At 36.5% G+C, this 21,046-nt stretch overlaps 1 protein-coding gene and 1 pseudogene across 4 annotated transcripts in view; one reads left to right on the top strand and one right to left on the bottom strand.

Annotated features, from left to right (window-relative positions):
• EMC2 (ER membrane protein complex subunit 2) overlaps nucleotides 1–21,046 on the top strand; it is a 402,125-nt gene that overhangs the window by 119,410 nt on the left and 261,669 nt on the right. The window lies entirely within an intron of this gene.
• LOC119874477 lies at nucleotides 1,914–5,582 on the bottom strand (annotated as a pseudogene).

Below are 21,046 nucleotides of genomic sequence, written 5' to 3' on the forward strand. Positions count from 1 at the left end.
TTCTGTAAATCTGCCAAATCCCATGTACCAACTTCCTCAATAAAACCAAGCATTTATGCCTGTCATCACTGTAAATGCCAGGGAACCACAGAACATCACGAGGAGTTATTTCACTCATGTTTTCTGTCAACAAAATCGCAATATCAGTGTTAACAGCATTTGTCATTTAAGCTTTTTTTTTTTTTTCTTCCTCCTAAAGGAGAACACTGTAATGAACCATTTGGGGAATTTGGATTCTAGAAACACTATTCTTAGAATTCTGGGTTATCCCAGGTGGTTGATCTGATTTTTTACTATTATAGTTATTTTTACAGAGTGGATTAACTTAGTTATGTTGTAATTTGATATATGCCCACTCCTTTCAGTTTAAGGAAAAAAAGATACTTCCCAGGCACTTCTTAGACAATGCGGTTAGTCCAGGACAGAACACCTCCCAAGATGTGTCCAGGGGACATTGAATTGTACAAGGGCAGTGGAAGCCTGGCACAGCACAATTTTATCTTCCCTGCAATAACTGTGGGGAAGGCAGCTTGGAATGAATTAAGTTGGCCTTAGAGAGTTCTGTGTGTTTGTGTAGCAGTCAGATAATAGAGTACACAGCAACTGGAAATGCAATGTCCCATGACTGAAACTGTTCTCAGAAATGAGATCCAGAATCTGTGGAAGAGGTTGTATGGTCCCATCTATTACTCTCATGGGTGTAAAAAAAAAAAAATGTCATTTTGTTTTCTCTTTGTTCTCTCTGGTTTTATTTCTACATTTGTCTTTTCCTGTCTTTTGGGGGTTACTTGAGTGTTTTTTTTTTTAAGATATCTATTTTGATATATCTTTAGTGTTTTTGAGAATGTCTTTGTATATAACCTTTTCAATGGTTGCTTTAGGTGTTACATTATATTTACCTAACTTAACAGTTTACTGTTGTCATCATTTGACCAATGAGAGTGAAATATAAAAACCTTCCCTCCTATTTTATCCCTTTACTCTCCTCTGTTTATAATTGTCTTAAACATTTACGTATATTTGTAATCACATCAGACAGTTTTATAATTTTAAAAATATTTTATTTATTTTAGAGAGAGGGAGCTCTGGAAGGGGCGTAGAGGGGGAGGAAGAGGGAAAGGGAGAGAATTGCAAGCAGACTCTGCACTGAGTGTGGAGCCTGATTTGAGCCCATGATCCTGAGATCCTTAATTGAGCTGAATCCAAGAGTTAGTCACTTAACCAACTGAGCCACCCAGGCACCCCAGAAAGTTTTATAATTTTTGCTTCAACTCTCAAACATAATTTAGAAAACTCAAGAGGAGAAGGAAAGCCTATTATATTTATCCATATGTTTGCTCAGTGTAGTCTTTCTTCCATTTTGAGATTCCATGGTTCTTTTTTTAATAATTTATTTTTTTAATCACATCCTTTCCATTCAAGGTATTACTTTTAGCCATTCTTTTAAGGTAGGCCTTCTGGAGACAAATTCTCTTATATTTCTTTTATCTGAGAATGTCTAATTTCCTCTTCATTCCTGAAGGATATTTTCACTAGGTATAGGATTCTGGATTGACAGTTCTTTCAGCACTTGAAAGATACTGTTCTGGGCAGCCTGGCTCAGTGGTTTAGCACCGCTTTTGGCCCAGGCCTGATCCTGGAGACCCAGGATCGAGTCCCGCGTCGGGCTCCTTGCATGGAGCCTGCTTCTTCCTCTGCTGCTCTGTGTGTGTGTGTGTGTGTGTGTGTGTGTCTCATTAATAAATAAATAAAATCTTAAAGAAAGAAAGAAAGAAAGAGAGAGAGAAAGAAAGAAAGAAAGAAAGAAAGAAAGAAAGAAAGAAAGAAAGAAAGATAGATTGATTCTGTTCCACTTCCTTCTGGCCTCTGTGGTTTCTGATAAGAAATCTACTATTATTTGAATTGATTTTTTCCTATAGGTAAGATATTGTTTCTCTGGATTCAAGTATTTCCTTTGTCTTTAGTTTACCGAAGTTTGGCTGTGACATGTGTCTTGGTGTAGATTTCTTTATAGTCTAAAATTTACATTTGGAAAAAAAAAAGGTAAAATTTATATTTGGTTGTCCATTAAACCTCTGTTTCTTTGCTAAGACTCTATTTTTATAAACAATTGTTTCAAGTAAATTTGTAATTGCTTGTTAAAGCATTTTTTTGTGATGATTGCTTTATAACATTTGTTAGATAACTCTTCCATTTCTTTCATATCATTATTAACACTTCCTGATGGGCTTTCTTCATTCATTTAGAAATTTTCCTGGTTCTTGGTATGCAAGTGATTTTTTTTTTAATCAAATTTTGGACACATGGGGTATCATGAGAATCTAGATCTTCTTTACACCTTCTCATTTGGCTATCTTCCTGTACAGAGAAAGGAGTGCTGTCAGGTGGGAGCCTCTATTGTCACCTGAAGGGAGTGCTCCTTGTTATTGCTGGATGAGGTTTAACTCACCACCAGGTCTCCACTGACACCATGGTAGGGGTTTACCTCATTATTACTGGGCAGTAGTAAAAATCTTGACTCTCTACCAGGATTCCTGTGGTGTCACTCCACTGCAGAGAGGAGCATACATCTGTTATCCCAGGGTGGAGGTAGAAATCCAGGTTCCCCACATGGTCTTCACTAACACTGTGACTCTTATTACCACCTGGGGGATAAAAATTCCAGTCCTCTAGTTAGCCTTCTCTGACATGATTCATTACATTCTGTCAAAGGTAGAAGTCCATACTCCCTGCTCAGCTATTGTTATTTTGAGTAGAGAAGGTCACAGTATTTTTTTTTTTTCTGTTGTGTTTGGCTGGAACAGAACAGTTCTTTTTTAATAAGATTTATTTATTTATTTATTTATTCATTTATTTATTTATTTATTTAGAGAGAGAATGAGCATGCACAAGTCAAGAGAGGAGCAAAGAGGGAAAGAATTTTAAGGCTTGTAGCCTGAATGTGTGGGTCGGGGGGTCCTCAGTCTTACAACCCATAAGATCATGACCTGAACCAAAACCAAGAGTCTGTTGCTCAACCGACTGAGCCACCCAGGTGCCCCAGAGCAGTTATTTTCTAAATTTCTTTCTTGCTAACTATCCTGTTCTTGTCCTTTGACTAAAGAGAGCAAACTTTGTTTGTGTGTGTGTGTGTGTGTGTGTGTGTGCGCATTACTGTTTCAGGATTACCAGTTTATTTGGCTCAAAGTCTGGGATATGTATGTCAAAAAGAAAACCCAGGGTATTCACTACCATATTGACTTGAGTCTCTTGCTGGTCTGCTATCTTCTCTCCATCTTTCAGAGTCGTCTTTTTTGTGTGTGTGTATAAAACTGTATCTTCTTTATTTTGCATACTTTAATCTCAGAACAAAATAAACAAACACCACAATACACATCCAAACCCCTTGTCAAATGTCATGAAGGCTAGGGCTTAAGGCCCTTCTTTCCTGCTTTGAACAAAGACAGGAGGGAAAAAAAAATCCAATAGACATCAGCAGGGATCTCATCAGGAACAGCAGCACTGGGTTCCTCTGCTGTCACTTCATCTTCATCAATGCCCAGGTCTAGCTTGATCATGTGGTAAATGCGGTTGGAATGAGTCTGGGGATCCTCCAGTGAGAAGCCAGAGGAGAGCAGAGCTGTTTTAAACAGTAGCACCTCCAGGTCCTTGACAGCCTTGTAGTTCTTGTCTGCCTCTGCCTTCTGCCACAGTGTCTCCACAATGGGGTGGTCAGGGTTGATCTCCAGGTGCTTTTTGGCCATCATGTAGCCCACTGTAGAGTTGTCCCAGAATGCCTGGGCTTTCATTATCTGCTCCATATTGGCAGTCCAGCCATAGGTGCTAGTCACAATGCAGCAGGGTGAAGACACCAGCCTGTTGGAGATGGTCACCTTTCAACCTTCTTATCCAAGATTTCCTTCATGAGTTTGCAGAGATTCTCAAACTTGGCCTTGCTCTCCTCCATTTTCTTCTCCTCCTCTTCATCCTCAGGCAACTCCAGGCCCTCCTTGGTAACTGAGACCAGACTCTTCCCATCAAACTCCTTGAGCTGCTGCATGCAGTACTCATTGATAGGCTCTGTCGTATATACTACCTCGAAGCCCCGTTTCCGAACTCGCTCCACAAAAGCAGAGTTGGCAACCTGTTGTTTGCTCTCACCAGTGATGTAATAGATGGACTTCTGAGTCTCCTTCATATGGCACACATACTCTGAAAGAGAAGTCATCTCATCTCCAGACTGGGAAGTGTGGTAACGCAGCAGCTCAGAAAGGCGGCACCGGTTAGTGGAATCTTCATGGATTCCAAGCTTTAGGTTTTTAGAGAACACCTCATAGAATTTCTTATAGTTTTCCTTGTCTTCTGCCAATTCAGAGAAGAGCTCAAGGCACTTCTTCACAATATTTTTGTGAATGACCTTCAAGATTTTGCTCTGCTGGAGCATTTCTCGGGAGATATTCAGGGGCAGGTCCTCGGAGTCAACCACACCATGGATGAAGTTGAGATACTCTGGTATCAATTCATCACCGCTGTCCATGATGAACACACAGCGGACATAGTTTGATGTTCTTTTTCTTCTTGTTTTCAAAGAGGTCAAAAGAGCCCGATGAGGGATGAACAGCAATGCCCTGAATTCCAGCTGACCTTCTACAGAGAAGTGCTTGACTGCCAGGTGATCTTCCCAGTCATTAGTAAGGCTCTTGTAAAACGCTCCATATTCCTCCTGGGTGATGTCATCAGGGTTTCTGGTCCAAATGGGCTTAGTCTTGTTCAGTTCTTGATCAATGTATTTTTCCTTAATCTTCTTTGTCTTTTTTTTTTTTCTTGTCCTTGCCACTATCATCCTCCTCATCTGAACCCACATCTTCAATCTTAGGTTTCTCCTCATCATCTTTATCTTCTTCCTCTTTCTCCCCTTTCTCCTCCTCTGCCTCATTATCACTAATTTCTTTCTCTTATTCCTTCTCCAAATAAAGGGTGATGGGATAATCTATGAACTGGGAGTGCTTCTTCACTTCTTTGACACATCTCTCCTCTAAATATTCTGTTTGGTCTTCTTTAAGATGGAGGATCACTTTGGTACCCCAGCCAATACAGTGAAAGAACCCCCAGCAGAAGACTCCCACGCATACTGCTCATCAACATTGTGCTTTGTGATAACAACCACTTTATCTGCCACCAGATAAGCAGAATAAAAGCCAACACCAAACTGTCCAATCATGGATATGTCTGCACCAGCCTGAAGAGCCTCCATGAATGCTTTAGTGCCAGACTTGGCAATGGTTCTCAAATTATTTATGAGATCAGCTTTGGTCATACCAATGCCTGTGTCCACCAGAATCAGGGTGCGTTCCTAGGGGTTAGGGAAGATGTCAATTTTCAGCTCTTTACCACTGTCCAACTTGGAAGGGTCTGTCAGGCTTTCATAGCGAATCTTGTCCAAGGCATCAGAAGCATTACTGATCAACTCTCGAAGAAAAATTTCCTTGTTAGAATAGAAAGTATTGATGATGAGGGACCTGAGCTGGGAAATTTCTGCCTGGAAGACAAAAGTCTCCACCTCCTCCTCTCCATGGTGCACTTCCTCAGGCATCTTAAAGGAGAAGAGCTGTGAGCACTACAGCCCACGGTGGGCAGGGGCTGTGTCCGGCTACAATGCCACACCAAGGCTGCGTGAGGGTGACTCCTCGGAGTCGTCTTAATGTTTGTTTTGGATCTAATGTCCAAGGGTTTTGTTTGTAAAAACAGGAACATGGAAAAATTTTGAAAAAAAAAAAAAAAAAAACAGGAAAAATGATGTCTATCTTCCTTATTTATTTATTTATTTATTTATTTATTTATTTATTTATGATAGTCACAGAGAGAGAGAGAGAGAGAGGCAGAGACACAGGCAGAGGGAGAAGCAGGCTCCATGCACCGGGAGCCTGATGTGGGATTCAATCCCGGGTCTCCAGGATCACGCCCTGGGCCAAAGGCAGGCGCCAAACTGCTGCGCCACCCAGGGATCCCAAAAAATGATGTCTATCTTCCTGATAGCAACAGTCCCTCTAAAGGCTTTACTCTCTTATAACAAGACATGGAAAACTTCTCATCAGAAATCCCACACTCCTTGATTTTAAAAGCAAACCTTCAGGATGAACTTCAGTGCTTCCAATTAACATTGATTTAACTATTTTGCCTCAAAAAATGATGAGATAAAATATTTTAGAAGATCTCTTCACTAATATTGAGAGCATCAGATCAATCCCATTCTTTTTTTACTCACCGTGCCCTTATTTGAATTCTCTGGTAAATACCATACTGATTTTTTTTGAGGCATCTAGATTTGAGCTTTAAGAGTCGTTGGCTTCACTGTCATGTTTATTCAGCCAACTAATAAATGTAAGTCATGTCTAGTCTTCATTATAACAAGTGTAACCAGCATATTGAATTGAATATTAACATGAAATTTTTTTTATTATTTTAATAAATCCCTCCTGGGCATTCCAATACAATAATACAAATTTGCAAAAGAAGGCCAAGATTTTTGGCAGGTATTTTGGAGAGATCTAGCACTCTATGGTGAGCAAAAATTGGGATTTCCACTTTCCTTCTTATATCAAGATGCTTGTTTCTGGACCATTTATTCTGCCCCATTAGTTTTTCATTTTGTCTGTTTTAGACCATTTATTGCCATGGCTTTCTAATATGTCTTAGTACCTGGTGGAATGAGTCGTGGTTATTTGGAGATTTTATTCTTTCATATAAACATCTAAATGTTTGGCATGTTCCCCTAAAACATTCTGCAGACATTTTATTGGTACTATATTAAATTTAAACATGATATGTTTATTCAGGTTTATTCAGGTCTTCTTTTATGATAGTTAAAGGTACTTGATACATTCTCTTCACAAATGCCTTGTTCATTCTTTATGAGATTACTCTCACTTTATGTTTTTTTTTAAATTCTATAATGTGATAGCATATTTAAAAACTTGGTGAATTCTCTTATTAATTCCAATGGGTATTTTTTTTTGTTTTTCTTTTTTTAAATGATCATACCATTAGGAAATGTCTTGCACCCTCCCTTGCAATTATCATAACTCTTTCTTATCATATTTATCTTTCTTACTGCATCAGTTAGAATGTTCTGTATTACTGCACTGAATAGTAAAAGAGACAATGGAAATTTTTATATTGTTCCAGTTCTTAAAGGTAATATACTTAACTTTCAGGTTTTACTAGATAGTTTTTTATCAAGTCAAGGAAATTCCTTTCACTCTAGCTTTCTGAGAGTTTAGTCATAAGAATCTATTGACCTTTATCAAATATAGTTTTTCTTCATTTATTGAGATGATTATGTGATTTTTTCTTTTAGTTTATAATGTTTAAATTGCATTAATAAGTTTTCTGATGTAATTAAACTATTTTGGATTGGTTGAATCCACTACATTGGATTCTGGTATATTAACTTTTAAATGAATTGATAGATTTGGTTGTCTAATTACTTAGGGATTTTTGTGTGTTTAAAATTTTTATAAGTTAACTATACCTATACTTTTCCCCTCATTATTTTTTATCCAGTTTTGAATTCATGGTTATACTAGCTTCATAAAATTAGTTGGGCAGCTTTCCCCTTTCTCCTATTTTTCTGGAACAACTTGTATGAGAAAGGGATTATCTGTTCTTGAAAGTTTGGTAGTATTCAACTACAAAACCAAATGGGACCAAGGTTTGGTCATTTTTGGAGGGGGAGTTCTTGACTCCCATATCCAGTTCTTTAATGGTGATTCATCTATTCAAGTATTATATTTCTTCTTGGGTTTATCTTGGCATCTTACATTTTTTTCCAGAAATGTATCCATTTAAGCTAGGTTTGCAAATGTCTTGGCATATAGTTGTAATAGTATTCTATTATTTTAAAAAATCTTTGTTACACCAAAAGCTTATTGCTAGTTATTTTTTCTAAATTTTATAAAGCAAAATTTCCAGGGTTTTTTTCCTCTCTTACTAATCAAAGAATTAGTTTTGTTACCCATCTTTAATTAAATAAGTTTTATGTAAAATTGATATCTGATGTTATCTTTGTCTGTTCCCTTCATTTTACCCAGTTTTGTTTATTATATTGCCATTTTTCTAATTTATTTTTGGATATGTACTTTAATTATTTTATATCTTTTCTATTTTTACTTAGATTTCTTCAAAGCTGTAAGCATTCTTCAAAGTGCAACTTAACCTCTGTTTGAAATTTTGATATTTAATACTTTCATTGTCATTCACTTTTAAGTATACTATAATTTTTAGATTATTTTCTTTATATCCCAAGATTATTTAGTTGCATGTTTTCAGATATATATATATATATATATATATATATATATATATATATATAATCTGTATTAAATATGAGTTTTAGGGCTATCTTATTTTAATTGATTTAAATTTTATTGTATTATGGTTATAGAATATAGTCTGTATGCTGATGATTACTTAGTATTTACTGAAGATTATTCTGTGCCTTAGTTGCCCTACTACTAGTTATTTTTTGTAAATGCCCCATGTTTGCTAAAAATGTATGTTCCTTTCTCTTTTTCATGGGTGTGAATGTCCTTATATATTTAATGTTCAATATAATGAACTATGTTCTTTAAATTTATTATACATTTGTTTATTCTTGGTTGCTTTAAACTATCAGTTTCTGGAAAGACTGGATTAAAATCCCCAACTACAAATTTCTCCATAGTTCCAATATTATTATTATTATTATTATTATTATTATTATTATTATTATATTTTGAAACTTTATTGATAGATGCATATATATTCGTGGTCATTATACTTCAATCTCTCTTTTTTTCCCAGTACATAATATTCTCCTTCACACATGTTGTGAGGGTTAAGAAGCATTTTTGTTTTGGCAAAAGATACAGAAACTTAACAGATCTATTTACACAAAATAAGAAATCATACATCATAATATCAGTTCATGGAATCATAACTACTAGGCATAACAACTTCAGCATTTTATTTTATTTTTCTTAAAATATGCTACATGACCTTTCCACTTGTGCATAATTCTGGCAGTATATCTCTTCATAGGAAGTGCGGGTGAGTAGTGCAAAGAGCTCCAGTACATTTTTTTTTAGCATTTATTGTGAGACTGAGAAAATTTAAGATTAGTTTTCTGGGTATGGATATTTTCCACTAGAAAATGCTTTAGGCATTTTTAATCAATCTATTGACTTAAAATTTTTATATTTTTCAGTGTGGATGCAATAGATCTTACCTATAAGAATATTTGTTTAAATCTATTAAGGTGGTAGGGAAATGTACTATCTTAGCTTTGAAAAAAGAAAATTGAAATTATAAGAAATTGTACACCAATTAATTTAATGATATTGGTTAGTAATATTAGTGATGACTTTATTTTTTAAAGCACATTTTAGATAATTGTCTTTTTTGTGACATTATGGGTGAAAAGCTTTTTGTCAACATAATGGGTTTCACTGGTATGGTAATTTCTGGATCTTCATGTTACTTAGCCTGCCAGGAGCATTTGACAAAGTTGAATAATCCTTCCTTCTTGGAACACTGTCTTCAGATTTTTCCAAGACTGTTTTCTCCTCACTTTCCTCCTTTGTTCCCAGCTGCTTCTAAATCTTCTTTTGCTCCTCCTTTTTTTGATCTATAAGTGTTAGAGTGGACCAAGGCCCAGTTCTTGTAATTCTTCTCTATCTACTCTACTTCCTACATAATGTGATTGTTTTATAAATAGCATTTATATGGTAATTACTCCTAAATTTATTGTTATTTGGCTGAACTATATGAAATTTCTGATACAACTATTTTTTGATATACAAATGTGGTAATTTTACATGATCAATGATTCAACCTAAAAAAAAACCTATCTATAATATATATATATATATTTTTTTCCATGTGAGCATCCAAGGAACTACTCTCTTCTCTCACAGCAATGTTATCAGCAAATCCTGCCAACTCTACCAGCAAAATATATGATAAATCCAATCATTCCTCATCAATCTTACCACTTCCACCTTAGCCTCAAACTGTCATGATAGTCTCCTGACTGGTTTCCCTGCTTTCATCCTTGCCCTTTTATGGTCTATTGTCAACACAGTTGTCAGAGTTATCCTTCTAAAACATAAGCCAGAACTTGTCAAACCTGCTGACTTTTCCCCATCAAGTTCTGAAATCCTTTCCATGGCCTGTCAGACATTACATGTTCTGACTCTATCTCTCCTTAAATTCATCTGCCATCTTTCTCTCTTCTACAGCCACTGTGGCTAATGTTCCTCAAACTTGCCCAATGTGCTCCCATTTTGGGGATTTGCCTTTCAGGCTTCTCTGTATGGGATAATCTCTTCCCAGCCACTTATGGCTCACTTCTTTATGCTTTAAGTGGCTCCACGGCCACCTCTTTAGAGACCTTCCCAGACACCTCTGCATAAAATATCATCCCTTACTGTTACTCATTATCCTTTTATCCTTTCTATTCTTTTTCATAGTACTTATCAGAACCTATAGTGGTTATGTATTTATTTGTATGTTTATTTTCTGTCTCCTTCAACTAGAAACAAGCTCTACCACCATAGATTTTGTCTGTTTTGTTTGTGTTTTTGTCTCTAGTATAAGACAGTGCTTGGCACATAGTATATACTCAGTATTTGTTGAATGAAAGAATGCATGCATAAATGAGTGACCTGGTTATAGGGAGGGGACTTTTTCTTTTTTTTTTTTAAGATTTTATTTATTTTTTATTTATTTATTCATGAAAGACATAGAGAGAGGGGGAGAGAGAGAGAGAGAGAGAGAGAGAGAGAGAGGCAGAGACAGGTATAGAGAGAAGCAGGCTCCATACAGGGAGCCTAACATGGGACTCGATCCCGGGGTCTCCAGGATCAGGCCCTGGGCTGCGCTAAACCGCTGAGCCACCGGGCTGCCCGAGAGGGGACTTTAATTTCTTTTTTTTTTAATTTATTTTTTATTGGTGTTCAATTTGCCAACATATAGAATAACACCCAGTGCTCATTCCATCAAGTGCCCCCCTCAGTGCCCATCACCCAGTCACCCCCACCCCCTGCCCACCTCCCCTTCCACTACCCCTAGTTCGTTTCCCAGAGTTAGGAGCCTCTCATGTTCTGTTTCCCTCCCTGATATTTCCCACTCATTTTTTTCTTCTTTCCCCTTTATTCCCTTTCACTATTTTTTATATTCCCCAAATGAATGAGACCATATAATGTTTGTCCTTCTCCGATTGACTTATTTCACTCAGCATAATACTCTCTAGTTCCATCCACGTCGAAGCAAATGGTGGGTATTTATTTGTCCCTTCTAATGGCTGAGTAGTATTCCATTGTATACATAGACCACATCTTCTTTATCCATTCATCTTTCGATGGACACCGAGGCTCCTTCCACAGTTTGGCTATTGTGGACATTGCTGCTATAAACATTGGGGTGTCCAGCCTTTTCACTGCATCTGTATCTCTGGGGTAAATCCTCAGCGGTGCAATTGCTGGGTCGTAGGGCAGATCTATTTTTAACTCTTTGAGGAACCTCCACACAGTTTTCCAGAGTGGCTGCACCAGTTCACATTCCCACCAACAGTGCAAGAGGGTTCCCCTTTCTCCACATCCTCTCCAACATTTGTTGTTTCCTGCCTTGTTAATTTTCCCCATTCTCACTAGTGTGAGGTGGTATCTCATTGTGGAGGGAACTTTTCTTAAAGTTCAAGTTGTCACTATTTGTTTACTCATAGTTCTCTCTGTAGGTTGAGCTTTTAATCATTTTGTACATTACAATCAGATATCTCTGAATGAATCGTGGTTTTTGATAACAAAGTGTTCCAAGCTTATAGTGATATTTTCTGCTGTAAACATGGAATTGTATATTTTTTAAGAAGTCTTTTTTAAAATGAATTATTTTAAAAATAATTAGTATTTTAAAAACAAAAATACACATTCTTTTGCCAAAATTTCTATTACCTCTTTAATTTATTGGCAGTGTCTTATCTGTAATGTAGGAAACTTAGTGTTGAACATTAATTCTCTTAATAGTAAGATAAATACAGATACTTGTCTATAATTTAAAAGTCAAATAAAAATATTAGATTATTTAATGGGAGTAAAAATGAGAAATGACAGAGACTTTAAAAACTTTATTCAAAATATTTAAGTGGAAAAAGTATTATAGGTTCATACATTCACAATAGTATCTGGAGTTCACAGGAAAAAGAATGCATAAAAACAAGAAAATTAGTGTATTTGGGTAATAATACATTTTAGTTATAGTTTTATATTATTTTACATTTCTGTACATTTATACTTATATATAACTTGTATACTATATAGTTTTATATTTAAAACATTACGTTTACATAGTTTGCAAATAAGTAACTTCTGTCATTTTTGGCCTATCTTCATATTTTTTATTCATATATAAAGCAGACACAGAAAATTTAATGTGATATAATTATAGGAAAACTTGGGGTATATATACAAATTATTGCATGACTTAAAAATGTCGTGTCTTCACTGCCATTTTGTGTTGTGAATAATTACCACTTAGGCAATTTTTCTGGGTAACTTGATGGAGAGTTACCATAAAATCACCAAATGTGGGAAATACTTTTGCCAAAATTCAAATAGATGACCGACCAGATTCTGAGACTTTTGATTTGGACTAGATGGATCCTGAGCCAGTAATTCATTTTTAATGAACTGCACAAGGGATTCCCAGGAATTTTAACTGCTTCAGATTACAGTTTTCTAGGAATCCAAGAATACTAGAAGTTGCTACATTGTGTGCCTTACTTGTGCTTGTATGTAAACAAGAGAAACCCTATTTGACACCATTTACTGTCAAAGTCATGAAGGATCACTGGTATTCTAAGGCATTTAGGTTCAGTTTCAATCTGCGTTAGGGCAAGGCATTCTGAGAATTTCTTTTTTTTTTTAATTTTTATTTATTTATGATAGTCACAGAGAGAGAGAGAGAGAGGCAGAGACATAGGCAGAGGGAGAAGCAGGCTCCATGCACCGGGAGCCTGATGTGGGATTCGATCCTGGGTCTCCAGGATCGTGCCCTGGGCCAAAGGCAGGCGCCAACTGCTGCGCCACCCAGGGATCCCTCTTTTTTTTTTTTTTTTTTTTTTTAAGATTTTATTTATTTATTTATTCCTGAGAGAGAGAGAGAGAAAGAGAGAGAGAGAGAGGCAGAGACACAGGCAGAGGGAGAAGCAAGCTCCATGCAGGGAGCCTGACATGGGACTCGATCCTGGGTCTCCAGGATCAGGCCCTGGGCTGAAGGCTGTGCTAAACCGCTGAGCCACCTGGGCTGCTTCTTAGTGAAGCTGCTGCCTCCCCTTTTCTTTCCTTGGGCAGCCATTTTATCCTGATAGCTGTGGAGTATGACTTCCTTGTCACCATGTTTTATCTAACTTTCTCCTTCATTGCTCTTAGGGCTTCCTTCAGGTTGACCAAGTTGGCATTATAGGGAATGCAGCAAAGTGTCTGGGGCATTTTGACTTCTGGGTTCCTTAGGCAAAAGTTTTGCTAATTAACTTTGATATTTTTACCTCAGCTCAGTGGTAGCACTGTGTCCCCCCCCCCCCCCAGTGTTAGCACTGTTTATTTCATATCTTTCTTTTCCAGTTACCTTTGATGTAAAAAAATGGAACAAAACAAAAATATAACACCAAAAACCCACCAATAACTAAAAACACATTTTCCCACTCTTCTAGTAAAAGAAGGTGGAGTGATGGGAGAGCAGTCCAACAACTCCACACATCCACCTTTTCAGTTCAGAAATTGTGGTATTGTGTGTGTGTGTGTGTGTATGTTTATTTCCGTGACTCCAAAAAGTTTTGTAGCCTTAGACAATATCAGGATATGTGCCAGCCTCTTTCTCATCAGTCAATTTTCTACCTACTAGACAGTAATCTTTCCCTAAATATGTACTACTAAAAATCTGACCTAAGTGAGATCTGGTAGTATTAGCATGACCTAGGAGCTTGTTAGAAATAGAAGCTCTTACAACCTCATTCTAAAGCTAGTAAATTCATTGACTTTTGAGTTCATGATCATCATTTTCTAGTCATAATGCTAGTATTCTTTATAGCTGTGACTACACTGGAAATTGCCTATAGTGTTCTTGATATTGATATAGTTGTAATTATTCTAATGCTTTTCTCCTTTTAAACTTTTCTCTATAGAACTTTAGGATTCCTTGAAAATTGCTTCAGCACATACCTCAGGGATGACGGTTGCCTTATGGATGGCATCCTACTCCTTCTTGAGACTATCTTTTCACCAGGGTAGCTGTGTAGGTTGAATTGTGTCCTCCCCCATGACACCAAAAAAAAAAAAAAAATTGCATTTCTAACCCCTGGTACCTGTGATTGTAACTTTATTTGGAGATGAGAACTTTGCTGTTGTAATCAAGTTAAAATGTGGTCAAACTGTATTAGGGTAGGCCCCAACCCAGTGACTGGTATCCTTGTAAGAGGGGAATTTGAACATAGACACAGACGAAACACACTAGGAAGAACACTGTATAAAGATGGAGGCAGAGATTGAAGTGCTATGTCTACAAGCCAAGGCATGCCAAGTATTAATGGCAAGCACAAGAATCTGCAAGACAAGCATAGAATAGATTCTAACTCAGAACCTCCAGAAGGAACCAACTCGGTGACACGTGGATATTGGAATTCTAGCCCCCAGAACTGTGAGAGAATAAACGTCTGTTTTAAGCCACTCAGTTTGTGGTATTTTGTTATGGCACTACTAGGAAGCTAGTATCTTTGATCTGTCTTTATATCTGCATAACATACCACTTGAAGGAAGAATTGGCTCACTTGTGAAATGTTTAGAAACCATGACTATTGTCCACTGGTGGTAGTGGTAGTAGGTGAGAGGAGGCCGTGGGACAAAAATTACTCTTTACCTCTGACAAAAACTCTAGTTGGAGAGGCAGTGTGTTCTAGGTATTCTGTAGCACTTACAATAATGCATTTTTTCATTTGATAAATCTAAATTACTGTTCCCTTTCCTCCCTCCCATGGCCCATTCTTTGAATTGCTTGGATGAATTGTAATTTCAGCAATAGATACCTCAGTGATACAGTGTACTCAAAACCATTCATCTTTGCTAATGGACCAAGGAAGTACCTTGACTCTTATTTCTTTTAAATGAATTCTTTTCCAATGTAGTACACTGACTGGGAAGCTAAGCAGCAACCATTATTCTTAGATTGTTCTGGGACCACTCCTCACTCCCAAGAGGCCCAGCCATATTTTTTTTCCCATAAGGTCCATAAAGTTCTCATGGAAATAAAACAGTTAGGTCCACCTTCCACTCCTGCCCCGAAGACATGTCTTGAATTCTCTTTTCACATATTGCTAGAAGTCACTGAGAAAAGGATTGAAGTGGTATGCAAAATTTTGTCTTAGGCAAAATGAATAAAGATAAATTGCTATTTCATTTGGAAGGGAAAAGTAGGCAGCATGATTGTATAAGCTCATTAAGGGCTGTGTATCTTTTCCAAATCCACAAAGTCATAGTTGCCTGCTGGTACTAGCTAAAAAAGCAGTAGGTAAGTGGATTAGTAGAGCTAATTTGGTCATTTAGAATTGTTTTTACTTTTTTCAATTAAGGGTATATCAATTTTCTTAGTGATGTTTTAACACAGCAATTATATTTTAAATAAACAAGTGAAAGAATGCAGACACTTATTCAAAAGAGATATTCATAAAATTGTTTTATATTTTTAAATTTATAGCTGTGTTCAGTGGATTCCAATAGGATTTATTGAGTTTATTTCCTTTTTGGTTTTAATTAGGAAATTCTACTGGAATTGTGGATAGCTATACAAAGTGGAGGAATGGATGTTTTTATTTTATCATATTGGATGTTAGATTTTTTCTTTAATAAATTTTCAGAGATACTATGGTGTTAGTTGAATTTTTTTTAAATGATAGAAATGAAACCAAATATTTACTTAAAGTCATTTTGAATGTTGCAAAAGAATGTGCTTATTGAGAAAGTTGAGTTTTCTCTAAGAAAAGCCCTCCAATTTCTATGTTTTGACTGTATATCAGTTTGAGATTGGGTCTTGTGAAACTCCAAATAAACAAAAGAAGTATTCAGAAAAACATTCTTCTACTTGTGGTGGTGAACAGAGACAGGACAGAAGGGAAAGGCCTTGGGATAAAGGAACTATTTCCTGAGATTTTCTAGAAGGGACCAGTTCGAATTCTTTTTTGATTTTTGACTGAAAAATAAGAATATATATGGGTCACTCCATCAGCTCATCTTCTACCTTTGTAATTGAGAACCAAAAAACCATCAGCAGTAAAGACTCAGCCATGAAACTGAGGGTTCATGGTGATTGGTGTACAACTGGGGTTCTAACAGAAACTGTTCCTGGATAGTTCTCTCTTTAATTTTACATATATATCTTATTATAACTAATAGATGACAGATGACATATCACGTCTTGCCTACTTCATCCTGAAACTGACAGTGATTTTCCTAAAAGCACAACACCTCAAGAACTGTCTTCTCTTGAACTCTCCCACTTCTGTTCTGCTTGGCCCTGCTCTTGCCAGAGTTTACTCTGATTTCCTCTCTTTACCCCCACCCTATACTCACTATTATCCCTTACCCATCCCACCCTTTAGGCCACAATTCTATTATTAAAAAGGTCTCATAGATATTGATCTTTCTCTTTTCTTCTTTCATTTCATTGCCTTAACCTAAATCTGTAATTATTAGATTCTGGAGCAATAAGGGATCTTGAAGGTCAATTTACTTTCTTCTCATCTCTAATAGGTCAATATATTGAAGACTGTATATGATCCAAGGTTATATAACTATGTAGGAGTACTACTAGAAGTACTTGTATTACATATGCCTCTGACATTTGTTAATACCATTGTTATTATTTATAATAATACTTTATCTCTTTGATTATTTCTATTAAAGCATTATACAGTAACAGAAATAAATTTGATAATGATGTGCAACACCAATTAATTTATTGAACACATTTATTGAGCATATGCTAAGGTCAATGATTGTTCTAAATTCTAGGAATGAAGCTGTAAATAAGGTAGAAAAAATTTTCAACTTTCATAGACTTTGCATTCTTGTGGTGGAAGATAGATTCTAAATTTTTATACATATGGGAAATATATACTGGTTTGTGATGATGCTGAAAATTCAAGCAGGGAAGAGGGAGAGGAAATGTAGGGGTTCTATGGTCTAGTATGTATGTCGAGGGAGGAGGTGAGGGAGTAAAACCAAGACTTTGAATGTGAGGAGACAGTATACTGGAACTGAATAAAACAAGCATTTGTTCTTCTTGCTTTAATTTTTGCTAATGAAGGATTACCAAATATAATCCTTTCAAAGTTTTTCTTCCCTTCCTCCTGAGATGAATAACGTAAAATTGTGGCAGATAGTAATAAGGAAGGTATGGTTTTGCCCTGGCTGCCACTCTCATTACCTTAATTTTTCTTTGAGATTCTCATTTATCTAAAAGGCAGGATTCACCCATTGACATGGCAATCACTAGTTAATTTAAATCTAGAGTTTGCATTTCTTCATCTTTAACTGAGTTTCTTACTTGAAGGCAAAGAGTTTAATTAAGGCTGCATGTAAGAGAAAAAACAAGATGCAAAAGGAACTTAGAACTACTAGTGCCTCAGCTCAAATGCCATATATTGGACATTTGTAGAAGAGGGCAACAGCTTAGAAACCTCTTTACTGAAGGAGGCTGGAGAGGTAATTGACACGGGTGACTTGGAAAACCGAGAAATAAGTGCTGATCAGTTCTCTCTGCTTTTTGTAACCCAGTGAGTGGTATAGTGTTTCAAACCTGGGTGGAGAAAATCCTTCAGTTGAGTGGAAGTGATTAACTACGGGGAATAGTGTGTAGCAATTATTTTTCTTACCTTGTATTTGTGTATGCATACAATAGTGTAGGAGGAATGGATATATTAAATTTCCCCTGGTGTTTTTCCTGCTTTTCCTATAATTTCTCTTTCCTTTCTTACTTCCCTTCCTCTCCTTGCTCTTAATGTTGGTGTTGCTTTGAGTTCCATCCTTATTTCACTGCTGTCCTCCCTCCTGCTCCTTTCTCTGGTAATCTTGCTCATTCACAAGGTTTTAGTTGTCACCTAAATGGCAATGATATCTCAGTTTCTTCACACCTGAACTCTCTGATCACTAGACTAATAACGTTTTGCTTGCACATTATGTGGGCACCTTAAATGTATGGAAATTAACTAACCCACCTTTGTTTTACAAGTTTCTGCATCCTTTTAGTCTCCATCTCACTATACATACCATCTCCCAAGCCAAATACTCAAGTCATTTTTGACTAATTTCTTTTTATCATCAATCAACCCTGATAATTTTCCAATAATATTTTAATTTTAATTAATTTTAATTTTCCAATAATATTTTAGGTTTCTTTGTCTCCATCCCTATAGTTCTTCCCTGAGCCTTATCTCATCTCCCTTCCTCCTCTAACTCCATCCATCCTCCACATTGCTGCTGGAGAAATCTTTGAAAATGAAAATCTGACTAGATAATATCTTGCTTTGGCCATTTCCCATAATTGACTTCCCTTAGGGTCAGGCTTTTTCTTACCCAAAAGTGATCTCTATATTGTTATTTGAAAAAATATGGAAAGGAACGCTTGGGTGACTCAGTCTGGTAAGCGTGCAACTCTTGATTTTGGCTCAGGTTATGATCTCAGCGTCATGGGATCAAGCCCCGCCTCAGGCTCAGTGCTCAGCATGGATTCTGCTTGAGGATTCTCTCTCTCCCTCACCTTCTTCACAACCTCCCTCCACTTGTGCTCTTGCTCTTTCCAAAATAAATAATCTTTAAAAAAAGAAATATGGAAAAACGTTCAACAAGTATATCAAAATGATAGAACCACAGAATCACAGGATTGAAAGACCCTTCAAAAGTCACCAGTGGAACATCTTTCTCTTCTCAAGAGGTATCCAAGCAAAAGCCAGGAGTCAAATGAGAGGGACTGAAAATGGAGAGAATTAAGTCTCAGATATGATCTGATCCAGGTGAACTGAGATCTCAGTCTCTTTCCAAGCCAACTCTGGATTGTTTGATTTGGAGAAGCCTTATTCATTTTCTAAGTCCAACTTAATGACATTTTCCTCCTGAAGTCTATCTTCATTTCTAACTGGAGTGATTTTTTAAACTTTGTTTCTTCTCTGAGGACAGAACCTGTCTTCTCTTAGTAAGTGCTAAATGAATATGTGGATACAAAATAGCATAGTTTTGGGGCAGCTCTGGCGCAGCGGTTTAGCACCACCTGCAGCCTGGTGTGATCCTGGAGACCGGGGATTGAGTCCCACGTCAGGCTCTGTGAATGGAGCCTGCTTCTCCCTCTGCCTGTGTCTCTGCCTCTCTCTCTCTCTCTCTCATAGCATAGTTTCTAAGGTTTTAGTTTGTATTATTGTTGGTATAATGTCAAGAACTCAAACTTTACCTTCAAGAAGACGTTAGTTCAAATCACAATACTTACTAAGTTGTGTGCTACTAGAAAAGGTGATTGATTCATGACAGTGAAGTTTGGTTTCCTCATATGTAAATTAGAAAAACTAATTTCTGCTCTTAGGATTTTTGTAAGGATTAAACAATAAAAAAGTAAACCTCTTGTCTGTAGTCTCTGGGGGAGAAGTTCACATCTAAGTTCATTGATTTTGTTGACAGAATTCATTCCCTGTAGTTGTAAGAAGGAGGTAGTTATATCCTTCTTAGCAGTTAGCAAAGAACTTCTCAGCAACTGAGAGGCTACCCACATTCTGTGTCACAGTGACTCTCTGTATTTTCAAGCCAGAATTTGTGGGTCAGATCTCCCTTTGCCTTGCCTTTGAATTCTTCTTCTATCAGGTGGAGAAACCTCTCTGCTTTTAAGTGTTTATGGGATTAGATAAAACCCACCTAGACAATATCCCTAGTACACTATAAAATATAATCATGGTGGTTATATCTTATATTCACAGGTTTCAAAAATTATATTATTGAATTTCAAGGGGCCATTTTAGAAATTAATACCTGCTGCAAATGTGCGTTACCATATAAAATAACAAATAAAGAAAAAATAAATATAACAAAAATAAATTCTAAGTTTTTTGCATATTTTTGCTTTTCTACTTAGCTTGTATACTGTTAAGGTTTTTTGCAGCTGATATTTATGTTGAGCAAATACTACATATTTCATGAATATATAAAGTACAGAAAATCAGATATGAGAAATTTTCATCACTTTTAAAATAAATTCCATTTTTATTGAGCATTTATTATGTGCTAGTTTTCCGCTCTAATTCATCTCATCTTAAAAGCAATCCTGTGGCTGATGCTATTACCAGCATTATTTTTTTTTTTTTTTTTTTTTTTTTACCAGCATTATTTTGTAGAAGATGAGAGACAGAGATAGATTAAGTAAAATCCTCAATGTCTCACAAGTAGTAAATAGTAAATCCAGAATCTGAATCCAGCTAGTCTGTGTGCACATGCCAGGCTCTTGACTTTTGGGATTTTCATATTCAGCAAATTGTTCCTATTGATCAGTCATCTGCTCAAAGAAGATGTCATCCAGCCATATGGAAATGCAGCAAATCTGGTGCAAGGAACTGTGAATCTTTGTTGGGCCAATTCACTTACATTTCACTGAAAAATCTGCAAATAAACAGATGACTTCTTAGAGGAAATGGAGGAGGAGCTTCCCAGTGATTTAAAGTAAATTATTAATCATGTTCAGATCTTTAGAAGATTTAACTGGATTAGAAGGACTTATTAACAGTATATTACTTATTGAAACAGAAAGAAGGAACCTCTATTTGTAAGGCTTAACACTGTAGATAGAAGTAAAGCCCAATGAGCAGCTTAGATAGGCTCACTTAAGCGTGCATTTTTACCTGTTCCTTGCTAACATGATTGAGTAAGTGCTTCCAAACAGTTAACAGTTTGGTCATAACCAAATCCCACTAATCATGAGGTATAGAAAACTCATTTAGATACCAGGGGAA

This window comes from Canis lupus, chromosome 13, assembly GCF_011100685.1.
Source record: "Canis lupus familiaris isolate Mischka breed German Shepherd chromosome 13, alternate assembly UU_Cfam_GSD_1.0, whole genome shotgun sequence".
Taxonomy (NCBI): domain Eukaryota; kingdom Metazoa; phylum Chordata; class Mammalia; order Carnivora; family Canidae; genus Canis; species Canis lupus.